Below are 12,878 nucleotides of genomic sequence, written 5' to 3'. Positions count from 1 at the left end.
GTATTAATTCACTATAAAGTGAGCCAGGCTATTCATTAAGCAAGCTGAAAGTTCACAGCAGATTCTGCTATCGTGTAGTCATTTCTGCGGTGTAGAAACCCCTTTACTAAATCTTTATCTTCCAGTAAAAGCACCTTTGCAGATTAAGCTTACAAAAAATTGTACTACATGGAGTTTTTTTCATCATTTACCCACAGAGTATGGTGTTGCTATTTCATCTCCCTAGCCAAAGCATCTATTAGACAGAAATATAATTGTGGGAATTAGGCTGACTTTAACTGTAAAGAGTCTTCCTCCCATGAGCCTTGTGGTCTACCCAAGACTAAGCCAAACACTGGGCATCCTTGAAGATTTCTTCTTTATCTTCTCCCCAAAGCAAATACAATTAAATAATAGTAACAATAATTCCAATACTACTACTACTAATAATAATAAGTATATTGAATAGCCACAGTTGAGAAAGAATAGATGGGAACCACAAAAGAAAGTAAGAACGAAAGGGGAAAAGGTAGGAATCATATTGCCAAAGGAAGAAAAACTAAGGGGAGAATTTTACTACCAATTAGTTAAGTGGTTTCCAATGTCTATGGTTTGAATATGGTTTGTTTGCTCAAAACTCACGTTGAAATTGATTGCCATTTTCAGAGTGTTAGGAGGTACAGCCTTAAAAAGAGGCAATTCAATCATTAAGAAGATTAATGCATTTCTCTCAAATGGGTTAATTCTTATGGGAATGGGTAAGTTACCTCCAGAGTGGATTCCAGTAAAAGCAAGTCTGGCTTTCTCATGTTCCGTTTCACCTTGTGATTCCTCTGCTTTTCCAACATGTGGTGCAGCATGAGACCCTTGCCAGGTGTGGTCACCCAATCTTGAACTTCCCAGCCTTCAGAAACATGAGCTAAATAAACCTCTTTTCTTTATAAATTACTTAGTCTGTGGTATAGTCAGCCCCTCTGTACCAGCGGTTTCACGTGTGCAGATTCAACCAACCACAGACTAAATCCTGCAAATATGGAGGGCTGATGGTACTATGCCATTTTATATAGGGGATTTGTGCATACTTGGATTTAGGTATATTTGGGGTGTTCAGGAACCAATCCTCCAAGGATGTGGAGGGCTTACTGTATTTTTTTTAATAGCAAAATAAATTGTACTAAGATACTAGGTATTTCTTCTTTTTCTTTTCTTTTTTTTTTTGGATACAGAATCTTACTGTGTTGCCTAGTCTGGAGTGCAGTGGCACACTCTTGGCTCACTACAAACACCACCTCCCGGGTTGAAGCGATTCTCCAGCCTCAGCTTCCTGAGTAGCTAGGATTACAGGCATCCATCACCACACCCAGCTAATTTTTGTATTTTTAGTAGAGGCGGGGTTTCGCCATGTTGGCCAGGCTGCTCTCAAACTCCTGGCCTTAGGTGATCTGCCGACCTCAGCCTCCCAAATTGCTGGAATTACAGGCTTGAGCCACTGAGCCTAGCCAGGTATTTCTTTACCTTTCTCTTCTCCAATAGTCTGACTGCAGCATTTATTTTCTAGTCTGCATCTTTTTGCAGATACCAAAAATACTGATTAGCTGTCATCAATTAAATAAGAAAATTAGTCTTACGTTTGCCATTATGTGGCTAAAATAAACAAACTGATTCTCTTACATAACTTTTTTCTGCTAAGTACTCGTAGAATCAAGATCAGATGGCCTTGACCCGATTAACATATAAGAACAATGTAGTGTCCATCACAACTTACTCAAATAATGTGTCTAGTGGCAAGTGTGAAGTGGTTGCCTGGTTCTTATTCACTTCATATTCTGTAGTTAAGCAAACCTGGGGTTATATATCTGTATGTGTATATATTTGTTGATATGTATGTTGTATGTGCAGAGTTCAATGAAAAATAAGATTAAAAGTCAGGGATTGGACACAATCAAATCTCCAATTAAGTTTTCCCACTCAGCTTTTATTTTCGTGTAGCTGTCTTTAGACTTTGCTCTGAAAGAATGTGCTTGATATCACTATTTTGTGACAATAAAAACCATCAGTCGACATATTTGGGATATGGATGTTTCTCCTTATACTCTACTTATCTGCTTTGGTGTTTCTGGCTCCTTCCTTAGATAGGATTTCTTGTTATTTTCTTTTTCTTGATCACAGAAATGTCACAAAGCTCAGGGATTTCACATCTTAGTGAACAGAAAATTCAAGGTTATGAAGCTCAGGAAAACTTTAAAGAAACATCTGAATAATGCAACTCTCCGTAGGTTGGTGTTTCTTGCAACTCTGCGTTATAACATAGAGATAATGTAACTGAGACCAGGTCCAGAAATCACAATATATTTCTTTGGTTTTATATACAGTTAACAAAAATCACTCATATGTATGAGCTCATGTTGTATTTACAGCAATCCCCTCACCCAAAAAAGTGGAGCAGATATTTTAATTTTAATCAACAACAAAATCATGATTAAGATTTTAAATAATTTTGAAATTTAAAATTTAACAATAGATATACGATTATAAATTATCTAATCTAGTGTTATTTCAAACAATGCTAGTCTAAGTTTACGCAGGTGGAACGGAGCAGAACTGGGACTCTAATGTTTGCAGCCAAAGTTTTTGAGTGAGAATGGAAACTCAACACTGGAAAACCAGACATATACATGGGGTTCAAAGGACTATAGTGAGATAATAAATGTGTAATAGAGGTAGTGATCAGAGTGATCTGGTAATAAGACAAGAGTGACTCAAACAAGCCGAAGAATGCTGGTTATTGTGGAAAGGTAGTAGGGGCTATGAACTGGGGGTGTGCTAAGTCAGTAGGTCACTTTGGTACAAAGCTTCAGGGTCAGAGCAGACAATTCTGTCTCTCTATATTGAATTTTATCAGGAAGAGAACTTCATCATCAGATCGACTTTGTTAAATCAATATCTGACCCTGACTGACTCCAAAGAGCTAAAAGATGAAATTTGGGAAAGAGGTCGTAGTGGTGATTCACAGATGGAATTTGTATTAAAAAAGTCACAGATTCCACTGGTTCATAGGGAAGATTTAACACCAAGGTGGCAACAGGCACTGACAAAGTGCTGGAACACTGGTCACTCAGGTGTGACCTTAGGGAATTGACTTACATAGGATGACTATAAGGGAAAACTGTTTCTTCTGTACTTACTCACAGAACACTTCTGACACCAAATGTGTATGTAGCATTTTTCCTCACCAACCAATTCACTAGCTCTCAGAGGACACCAACCTAGGTGTGCCACAAATTAACTTAATTCTCAGAATAACTACCCAGAGTTAGTGTAGACCCCACAGATTAAGGGCCCAGCCCTCAGTAGACAGCCTCCCACTTCAGATGCCAATCTCATATAGTGGGTACCTAGGTTATCCACAACTTCTCTCTGACTTGGCTACAAATCAGAAGTTCTCTCCTCATGTTTGATAATCTGCTAGAACAGCTCAATGACCCCAGGAAAAGTTTACTTACTATTGCTGATGTGTTAAAAAGAATAAGTTAAAGGATAGAAATGGACAGCCAGATGAAGAGATAATAAGCCATGAAGTCTGGAAGGGTCCTGGGCACAGGAGCCTCCATTCCTGTGGAGTTGAGGACGTACCGCCCTCCCAGCACGTGGAGGAGTTCCTGCTCACCAACCCAGAAGCTATCTGAACACTATAGTTTAAGGTTTTAACAGAGGCCTCGTTACATAGGCACAATTGATTAAATCATTGGTCACTGGTGATTGAGCTTAATCTCCAGCCCCTCTCCCAACCCCAGAGGTTGGGGACGTGGTGAGGCTGAAAGTTCCAACCCTCTAATCATGTTGGTTCCCCTGGAAACTAGCTGCCCAAATTTAGGGGCTTTTCAAAATGTCACGTTATTAACATCAACTCAGCTGAGGTTGAGAGGGGCTTGTTATGAATAACAAAAGACACTCCTTTCACCTGTATCACTCCGAAGTGGCCCCTGAGGTACATTTTAGAATCCCTCATGTTCTGCAGAGCATTGCTTGCAAATCACTAGATTAGACGACTTCTGATCACTTTCAGAAAACACTTTCACTGCTAAAAACACTAGGAGTCTGTTGTTCTAGATGCAGACAGACTTGGACATTTGATTAACAAGGGTAGAGGGATATGCCATTGCTAATGTTTATAACGTTTGTTTATGGCTTCCTAAATAACAATTTTACAGAGAAATAGATTCCAGTCCTCATCTGGATTTTATTGTACTCTTAAGTTTAGGAACACAATAGAGGAATGAGGGCAAAATATATGTGAAAGCTACAATTCTCTCTTCTCAGGGTAAGGTAATGCATTGACTCCTATGGAGGTCAAATCCTGTCCTCTAGATAGCCAGAGGAATTGAATATTGGCAGTATAAGCAGAATCTGCTTTCACATCAGTTATGGCTTTCTGCACATGGAAAAATGAGTGGACAACACAGCTGCATTTCATTCCCAGTTTGGCTATTGAGATCCTGGCTGCAGTATCTTGGGTGTATCACTTGACATAATGATTGGCATGGCATATAGCATGCTACTTGGAGACTCTGAAGACCTAGAATCTTCAGTTCAGGTTTGTCAATTCTGAGTTTTTGACCTTGGGCATATTAGATTGGTTGGGAGAATACATGAAATAAACGGCATCACTAGCCTTATTGCCAGGCATGTAAATGGCATCTAAAAATGATAGGTACAATAAAACCAGCAGCAACCATAGTACTAATAAAATTTGTTCTCTGGGATTAGTCTTTTTGTCAGCAAAATTATAATAATAAAATATCTAATAAATCCTTTTCTGGAAGAGAAGGATCTTTTATTTCTATCCAGGAAGCTTTGGTATCTCACTGGAGGTGGTATCACATATTTGGGGGTTGGGGGGGCGGGTGTAGCAATAGAGTCCAATAAGTTCTTTTGGGCTCAATCTCAAAGAGTTCTATAGGACTAATTTTGTCATCAAATTCTGTGTAGGTGGAGTAGGGAAACTAAAGATAGGATTACTTACTATATATACTTTAGGGGCAGGCATAGGACAGCATTCTAATATTCTTGGAGACAAAATATTCCTGCCTAAGCTGATGATATTAGTTATTGGTGAAGGGTAGGAATCCTTTCTTTGCTGCTGACATAATAAATGGGTGACATCAAGCCTCAGAGGGTACACTTTCATAGTGCATCAATATTTTCTTGCTTTTGTTGTTACTGACAGGAAATACATAATTGGTCTTTCTTGATTCATGAAGTCCTATCATTTGCAATATTTCAGATTTCAATAAAAAAAAGATATTTGATTCATAGGGGAAAACTAGACTCTGAGTGGACCACATAATGTATCATCCATGATGTAGAATTAGAACATTTTCTAGCAAAATGTAATAGAACCCTTCTGAATAAGCTCAAACTAGGAAGAAACAATATTAGATGATATTAAATATTGCAGGGGAGTTTGGGACACTAAGGTTCATTGGGCTATTTGTTTTGTGATGTTCCCAAGGGTTATTTTGTTGAGAGTTTGCCATTAAGTGGTGTAATTGTGTCAGTGGATGGGGGTCTTTTCAATTTGCATAATTTCCTCAAGGGACTGCAGCTGCTAATTTGGTGATTAATTATCCATATTACACACTGTTTATTTGACCATGCCTAGATTAATTTCTTTTTCCTAGCAAATCACATTTAGATATGAATTTGCATATCTTGATTACATTTTAATGTCTTGGCTATCATTGTCTCTTCCCTGGACACCTCATGAGATTACAGAAGAGTGCTCAAGCAGAGAATGATGGAATGTCTTAAATGGCATTGCACATCAGTAGATAGATAATGCACATGACTTGTTTTTAGTGAAGAATGTGTTCTTTCATAATCAAGTGAGTTATGACATCTAATGTACAATATATTTTGTGTTTCTACCATTTCCATTTTACTATTACCAACCAATTCAAAAATAGTCTTTATTAACATTCAGAATGTTGCTATACATATGTTTATCTCTTTAGAGGTCCAAGTATTTTATTTCTATTAATCTGTAATCTTACATTCTGTTGTTAAATACTTGCAAGCTGGGTCAATATTCAAGATCTCTAATCAGTTAATCTCCCTCTCAATTTTTTCCAGGCTGGAGAACCACTAGGAGTCTAGTGACGCTATACCATAAATTTCTTGCAGTCAGAAACTGTGTCTCAATTTATCTTTTATTTTATTTATCTAAGAGTGTTCTTACTGTTATGATTTTTGAAAAGTAGGTAGTAACTAATGTTCATAGGTATACTTTATTGAGTGCTACCTAGGTTCCAGATAGTGTTAGGGGCTTTACTTGTATCATCTCCCTTAATCATTGAACCATCTTATGAGAAAAAATTTTACTTTCTTTGTTTTATGGTTAGACAATGAGTTCCAGAGACAGTCAGAAAGAAATTTGTTCAAGATAAGATAATTAGAAAATAGTGGAGACAAAATTAGAAACTGTCTAATAGTAAAACCTGTGCTGTTAACCAACTGTATGGATGTAGAGTGCTAAGTGATAAACTCTCAACCTACAATAAATGAATGTTCTTAATCAACTGAATGGGCATAGAATGGGCAAATTAATGCTCTTAGCTATGAGTGAAAGCTCTTCATCAACTTATATGCACATAGAATGTTGAGTAAATAGACAAATGAATGAATGAATGATAGAATATTGTTCTTCTATATCATAGATACAATTATATAAAGAACTATTTTAATCCTCCATCCAAATGTCAAGGTAGGAACAGACATGGTTAAGTCTAAGGCCTCCCAGAACTGAGGGTTGTCAGGCTCGAAGTAATGAGTAGGTTGTGGTCGGACTGCTGGGGTGGAATACAGGTATTGTTTATCTCTTCCTCTGTGTTACATTCCCCATGCCCCACTTGTGGATGGAACATAGAAACTGGCTTACTCAAGCAATCTGCATAAAATGTGGCCTCTAGCCAGCATTTTAGCTTTGATGATGACAAGTAAAGAATAGCAACTATTGAACAATCTTGCTGCTTAATAGGAGGAGGAACCTTATGATACACTAAACTACTGCTCTCTTGTTTCCAGAAGAGGTATGCTTCAGGCACCTGAAAGCTCTTTCCCACCTGTCCAACAGTGCTAGGGCTGCATAAGTTGACCTTAGTGGCAAACTTAACAACTTTATCATGGCAGCTTGCACCATATCCTGGCCATGCTAGAATGTTGGGCAAACTTCTTAACTTCCCTGTCTTTCAGTTTCCTCATTTATAAAATAGGAATAATCATATTATTAATATGTTTTAAATACATTAATTATATATACAATTATATATCTCTACATAATTAATTTATCACCAGATGCCACACACAAGGTTTGAAAAAAGTAAAAAAGAAAAAGAAAAAAATTAATCAGTGGTGATTTAGGTAAAATGCTAATGAATAGTAAAAATAAAAGGAACATTAATATTACAGAGTTATTCTAACAAATAAATTTTACTGATTTCAATTCTTTGGACCTTTGTCAAGTACTAAATATGTTTGGTATTAATATTATAATAATCTTATGAAGACGTGTTCTTATCTCTATTTTATAAGTGAAGAAACTGAAGACCAAACAGGTAATTTACTTTAAGAGCACATATCATGCATATATATGTGCACATGCAGATGAAAAATGCATCTACACACATATATATGCACATAGTTTCCTCTTTCCTTCTGTTACTCTGGAGAACCTAATACAATACTCTAAATATTACGATAGAGAAGAATCTAAAGTTCCAGACACATGCTGTGAATATTTTGGAATATTCAGGTAGATGTTAATTTTGTTTGTGTTTTTAGAAAAGTTGTATCTTCTAAACTGGCAAAATGAACTCAATTCTGCTTCTAACTTTTAAAAACACATTGTTGAAAGAATTCCACGCTAATGTTGGCATCTATACAGATTTTCTAAGAGCATTTTGTAAACGAGGAGTCTCACAATCATCCTACTTCTTCCGTGCATTTCCTGGGCATATTGGCAAGTAGCATTAAGTTGATGAGGGAGAAAGAAGCCAAGAAATTATCTCAGAGTCATCTAATGAGCTAGTGAAAGACCTAAGCTCATAGTCACAGACTGGGTTTATTACTGTTCTATAAAAACTCCTCAATATTTTCTGACTTATTGAATATAATTAAAGGATAATTATGAGTGGTGAAGAGGAGCTTAAAGTAATATTTTAGTTAATTTTGGAATAAGGAATGACATGACATTTCTAAATAAGAAAAACATTGCCCTTTATATCCTGAGAAGCATTTCTTTCTATCTTTACCTCTGTCTTTGGATTTTCAAATTTGTTATCTACTTTCCCCTTTTAAATAGTATTCTTAGTAGAGATCTGTGCCAGTTTGGTCACATATGAAAGGTGAGAAAATATATTTCCTTCCTGAGTATTTATGAAGACCAAATTCAAAAGATATGTGGCACTGTGTGGGTGTGGATATGCTTTAAATCATGTGATGGATTTCCTTATGGATGATGATAGAAAGGATCATGAATTGAGAGCCATAGACAGGGGTTTGATCCTTATTCTGTCACTGATAAGTATGCACCCTTAGACAAAGTAAATCACCTGTTTGATCTTCAGATTCTTCACTTGTAAAATAGAGATAAGGACACGTCTTCATAAGATTATTATAAAGACACAAGAAAGTTATCATGTGAAAATGCTCTGTAATCACTAAAGCCTAAATAAAAACAAAATGTGATGCCTTTACTTTCTTAATAAACTTCCTTTCACTTAAAAAAAGTAAACCTGTATAAAGCAATTGTACAAAATGAATTGAAATTATGTGCAGTACATGGCTTTGGAGCTGATTGACTCTAAATGAATATTGTCTCTACTCCACCTCTGTTTATATTTGGAAGCTTAACTCCTTTGAGCATTAATGTTCTTATCTAAAAACAGAGAGTTTTATCGAGGACTAAAATAAAAATGTATGTAAAAACATAATAAAAGTGCATGTAAAAGCATTGTGTATACAGCATTGGGTGTAGAGTAGGTATCTCCCCAATAGTTTATTTCCTCCCTATTCTCTCTCTTGCCTCATCCTTCTTTTCTCTTCTTCCTCTCTCCCTCCCTTCCTCCTTCCTTTCTTTTCTTCCTTCTTTCACTCCTCCCTTTGTTTCTTCTCTCTTTCACTCTCCCCTTTACTCCTACTTCCTCCTTCTTCCCTTTCTCTCCCTTCCTCCCTCCCTCCCTTCCTTCTTAGTTTCTTTCCTTCCTTCCTTCCTTCCTCCCTCCCTCCCTTCCTTCCCTCTATCTCTCCCTTTCTTTCCTTCTATCATCTCTTCACAAAGCTGTGACCATGTATCAAGACCAATCTCTCACTCTCAGTAGTTTCTTACTTAATATTTGTCCATCATTTTTACTCTACATCTCTGAAAACAGTGGGTTTTTTTTTTTTCTCAAACACCTCTTAATCATTTTCTCAGGCTGCATTTTGTTACTTTTTCAGATACTCTCAACATTTACCATGGCTTCCATTCACTCTACAGACTCCAGATGAACTCGGCTTTCCAATATCAACTCTACCAATCCCTACCCTCCAGTACCAGGACGTTCAGCATAGCTGAAGGATGTCACAAAATTATGATGTAGTATTCTCTATGTTTTTCTTAAGTTGTAACTTCACTTAAGTTTCATAGGTACTTAGCAATTTTTGTATACTTCTTGCTGCAAGAATCATGGTGACTGTTTCAAGGATCTTACAATTTGCTTTTGCCATTTAGTATAGTCTGCCTTATGTTTTATGTGTGTGTGTTTGTATGCGTATAATTTCTGACTACATCCGAGAGCCCGGTCCTAAGTTTTAATAAATTTTTACAGCCTCTACGTCCATATTTATTTAACAAATATTTATTGAATAAATTATATGTGTTAGACATGTTATAAGCATAAAGAATTAAGCATTACCACAAATGAGCACACTCTTGTTCTCATGGAACTTATATTCTATCAAAGGATAGATAAAAATACATAAACAAGTAAATAATAAAGGTAATAGTGGATAGTTGCTAAGTTATTTGTCCTCTCAAGACTATTGTTTCTCCTTTAAAAGGTGGTAAAAACTAGATCTTTCCTCTGAGCCTTTTGGAGCTGTTTTAGGGATGATATGGCTGTATTTGGCAATGCCTGGATATCCTATAAGATTACTAACATTAATGACAATAAAAGTGGAAAGAATCCTTGATTACATGTCAGGGCCCTCAGTTCTAGCCATACTTAAGTATAAATTATATTGCATCAGTTTGTGTCTCTTAGCCTACTGACCTCCCCTGTAAAATGAAGGAGTTAGTTTGGATGATTATACAGGCTCCTTTTAGCTTAGTACAGTATGTTTCTAAGATCCCCGATGTCTCTGTTCCTAACTATAGGTCCCAATTGATCTGTCAAAGCATGTAGAATATCTTTGAAAAGACACTATAAATGTCTTCTGGAAAGAGTTTCATTTTAATAACTATTAGGACAACAGGAACACTGTGTCTTTTATTAAATTTGTCTGTTCCCTGGTGCTGATAGTATCTTCTGAATATAAATTGCACAATATAATATAATAAAGCACAGTTTAGAATTGTTTTCATAATAGTGCATTCCATAGTACTAGGCCATAAAATAAGAACCGAAAGTACATCTTGTTCTGTAAACTCATAATTTTCAGCTGTCTAAAAACTGAGTGTAAAGAGGAAATTAACAAGCAAAAACATTTCACAGCATGCATGCACTACTGAAAAAAAGATTATGTTCTTTATAGAAAAAAATCAGGAAGCTCATTCTTTTGGAATTTGATAACCTACAAAAAATATTTGTTTTTAAAATTTTTTCTTTTTGGTAATAATTATCATTGCCACATTCATTAATCATTCGTTTATTTTTTAATTCTCCTAACAAGCATTTGTTTAGCAATTACTATGTACTCGATTCTACTTTAAAATGAGCAGATATAGAGGTTCATAGTTATTAAAGGAAAAAGTAGCCCCAGAAGCTAGAAAAGATGAGGTTTCATGGTAAGGTTGAGTGAGTGTCTAACTGAAGTTAGATATCTTTAATTTGAGTCATGCCAACCTGTAGGATTAGTTGGAAAGTGATTTATTCTAGTAGCATTACTCAATTATCTTTAGGAGATCATTAGTTATCATGGGCATATGAGAGATATAGGATCTAAATTTAAAAGAAGTCTTCCATATTCTCACATCTTCAGCTCCATTTCAGAAGCTTCACTACAGTGTAAGGACAAACCTTTAGAGATAAATTCTCTGTATCTTTGCTCTTTCTCTTGAATGACTGTTTTACAATCTGCTTCTGAAACTTAATCAGAAGACATGTTTCATATTCTCTTATAATTTCTCTGCTTCCCCTCTGCTGTTTTTTCTCCTTGTGTAATATACATCAGAAAGACACAAAGAAGATGAAAATCATACTCACACAGGTGCGTAGTAAACTGGATTTCTGCAAACACGTGAATTCCCATTTCCAACGCAGGAAGACTCCCACACCCACCTTTGTAACTCTTTATACATGTTGGCTACCACTGAGTAGGGCCTTCTATTTATATTCTGTTGGTCTCGTTAGCCTATAAAAATAAACTTTGCTCAGAAAGTACAATGTTTAAAGATAAATATTTAAGTTTAGAGTTAAAAATGCATTCTAAAGCAAGGAAGAAAAGGATTTTATCTAGCAGCATATCCAAAAAGTATGAGTTATAGTGGTGGTAATAATAACAATAAACATAATAATCTTCTTTTTATTGAGTTCTTAATCTATGACAACCACATTATACATATCTCCATTAATTCTTACAACTTGATTAAGTAAAATTAAATAGTATTATCCCCATTTTGTTGTTGAGAAAACCAGACTTATCATTTCTAGCCTCATTTTCTTTGTCTACATGATGCAAATTGTCATATCTACTGTAAAAGAGTTTAAGCAGTCAAGACACACAATATGTAAAATCTTCTACCTAACCCCTTGGAGACTAGGCTGATTCCCTTTCATATGTTCTTCCATATCACTGATTCATAGCATTTATCACACTCCACTGTAGCTGTGAGCCTCCTGCCTTAGCATTTTTTCCTGGTTTGTCTCGAGAATATAGTAAAATGATGGCTGAATAATAAAAGTATAAAACTCATGGCATAATTAAGTTTACAATAAGTAATATTATGAATACCATTGTTACAGTATCTAGATCCACAAAAATCAAGCCTATGACTTTGGCCTCAATGACAAGAGAAGTTGATGATTAGAATTGCATTGCCACAGCATTTTACATCACAATGTGAAGCGGAATTTCAACATAATTATTCAGCTGTAGCTTTAATGCAATTTTCTTAGTAGACAAGAAATGCAGCAGTTCTGGCAAAATTATTTCACATTCTTTGTGTAGCCATAAAGGTCTGCATTTTCAAGTTGAAATTAATAAAATGAATAGAGTTGTGTTTTCACCCAGAAGTTAGTACCATCACAAGCCAGTACCATCCTCAAAAAAACCCCAAGAAATATTAAGTTTTTTGAGACAGGGTCTTGCTCTGTCACCCAGGCTGCAGTGCAGACTTGAAGAGGTTAAATGACAAAGGTCACACATCTAAATACTCATCAGTGAACCAGGCCTCTGACTCTAGTGTCTATATTTGGATTCGTTGTCTGGTGAGAGCCTGTTCCTCATGGATGGTACCTTCTCTGTATCCTTGCATGGCAGAAGAGGTGAACAAGCTCACTGGAACCTCCAACTCCCAGGTTCAAGCGATTCTCCTGTCTCAGCCCCGCAAGTAGCTGGGATTACAGGTGCGCCACCATGCCTGGCTAATTTTTGTATTTTTAGTAGAGACAGGGTTTTGCCGTGTTGCCTGGGCTGGTCTC

At 36.2% G+C, this 12,878-nt stretch overlaps 1 long non-coding RNA gene across 1 annotated transcript; it reads right to left on the bottom strand.

Moving 5' to 3' along the window:
- Window positions 1-1,913: 1,913 nt before the first annotated feature.
- LOC129049415 (uncharacterized) lies at window positions 1,914-12,254 on the bottom strand. Its single transcript, XR_008512468.1, has 3 exons — window positions 12,190-12,254; window positions 11,442-11,589; window positions 1,914-2,274 (listed from the first exon to the last, which is right to left on the bottom strand). It is a non-coding gene; the product is annotated as an uncharacterized LOC129049415 (long non-coding RNA).
- Window positions 12,255-12,878: the final 624 nt, after the last annotated feature.

Source organism: Pongo abelii, chromosome 10 (assembly GCF_028885655.2).
Source record: "Pongo abelii isolate AG06213 chromosome 10, NHGRI_mPonAbe1-v2.0_pri, whole genome shotgun sequence".
In the NCBI taxonomy this organism is placed as follows: Eukaryota; Metazoa; Chordata; class Mammalia; order Primates; family Hominidae; genus Pongo; species Pongo abelii.
Note: the sequence above shows the minus strand (reverse complement) of the source record. Positions and strands in the feature narration are given on the sequence as shown.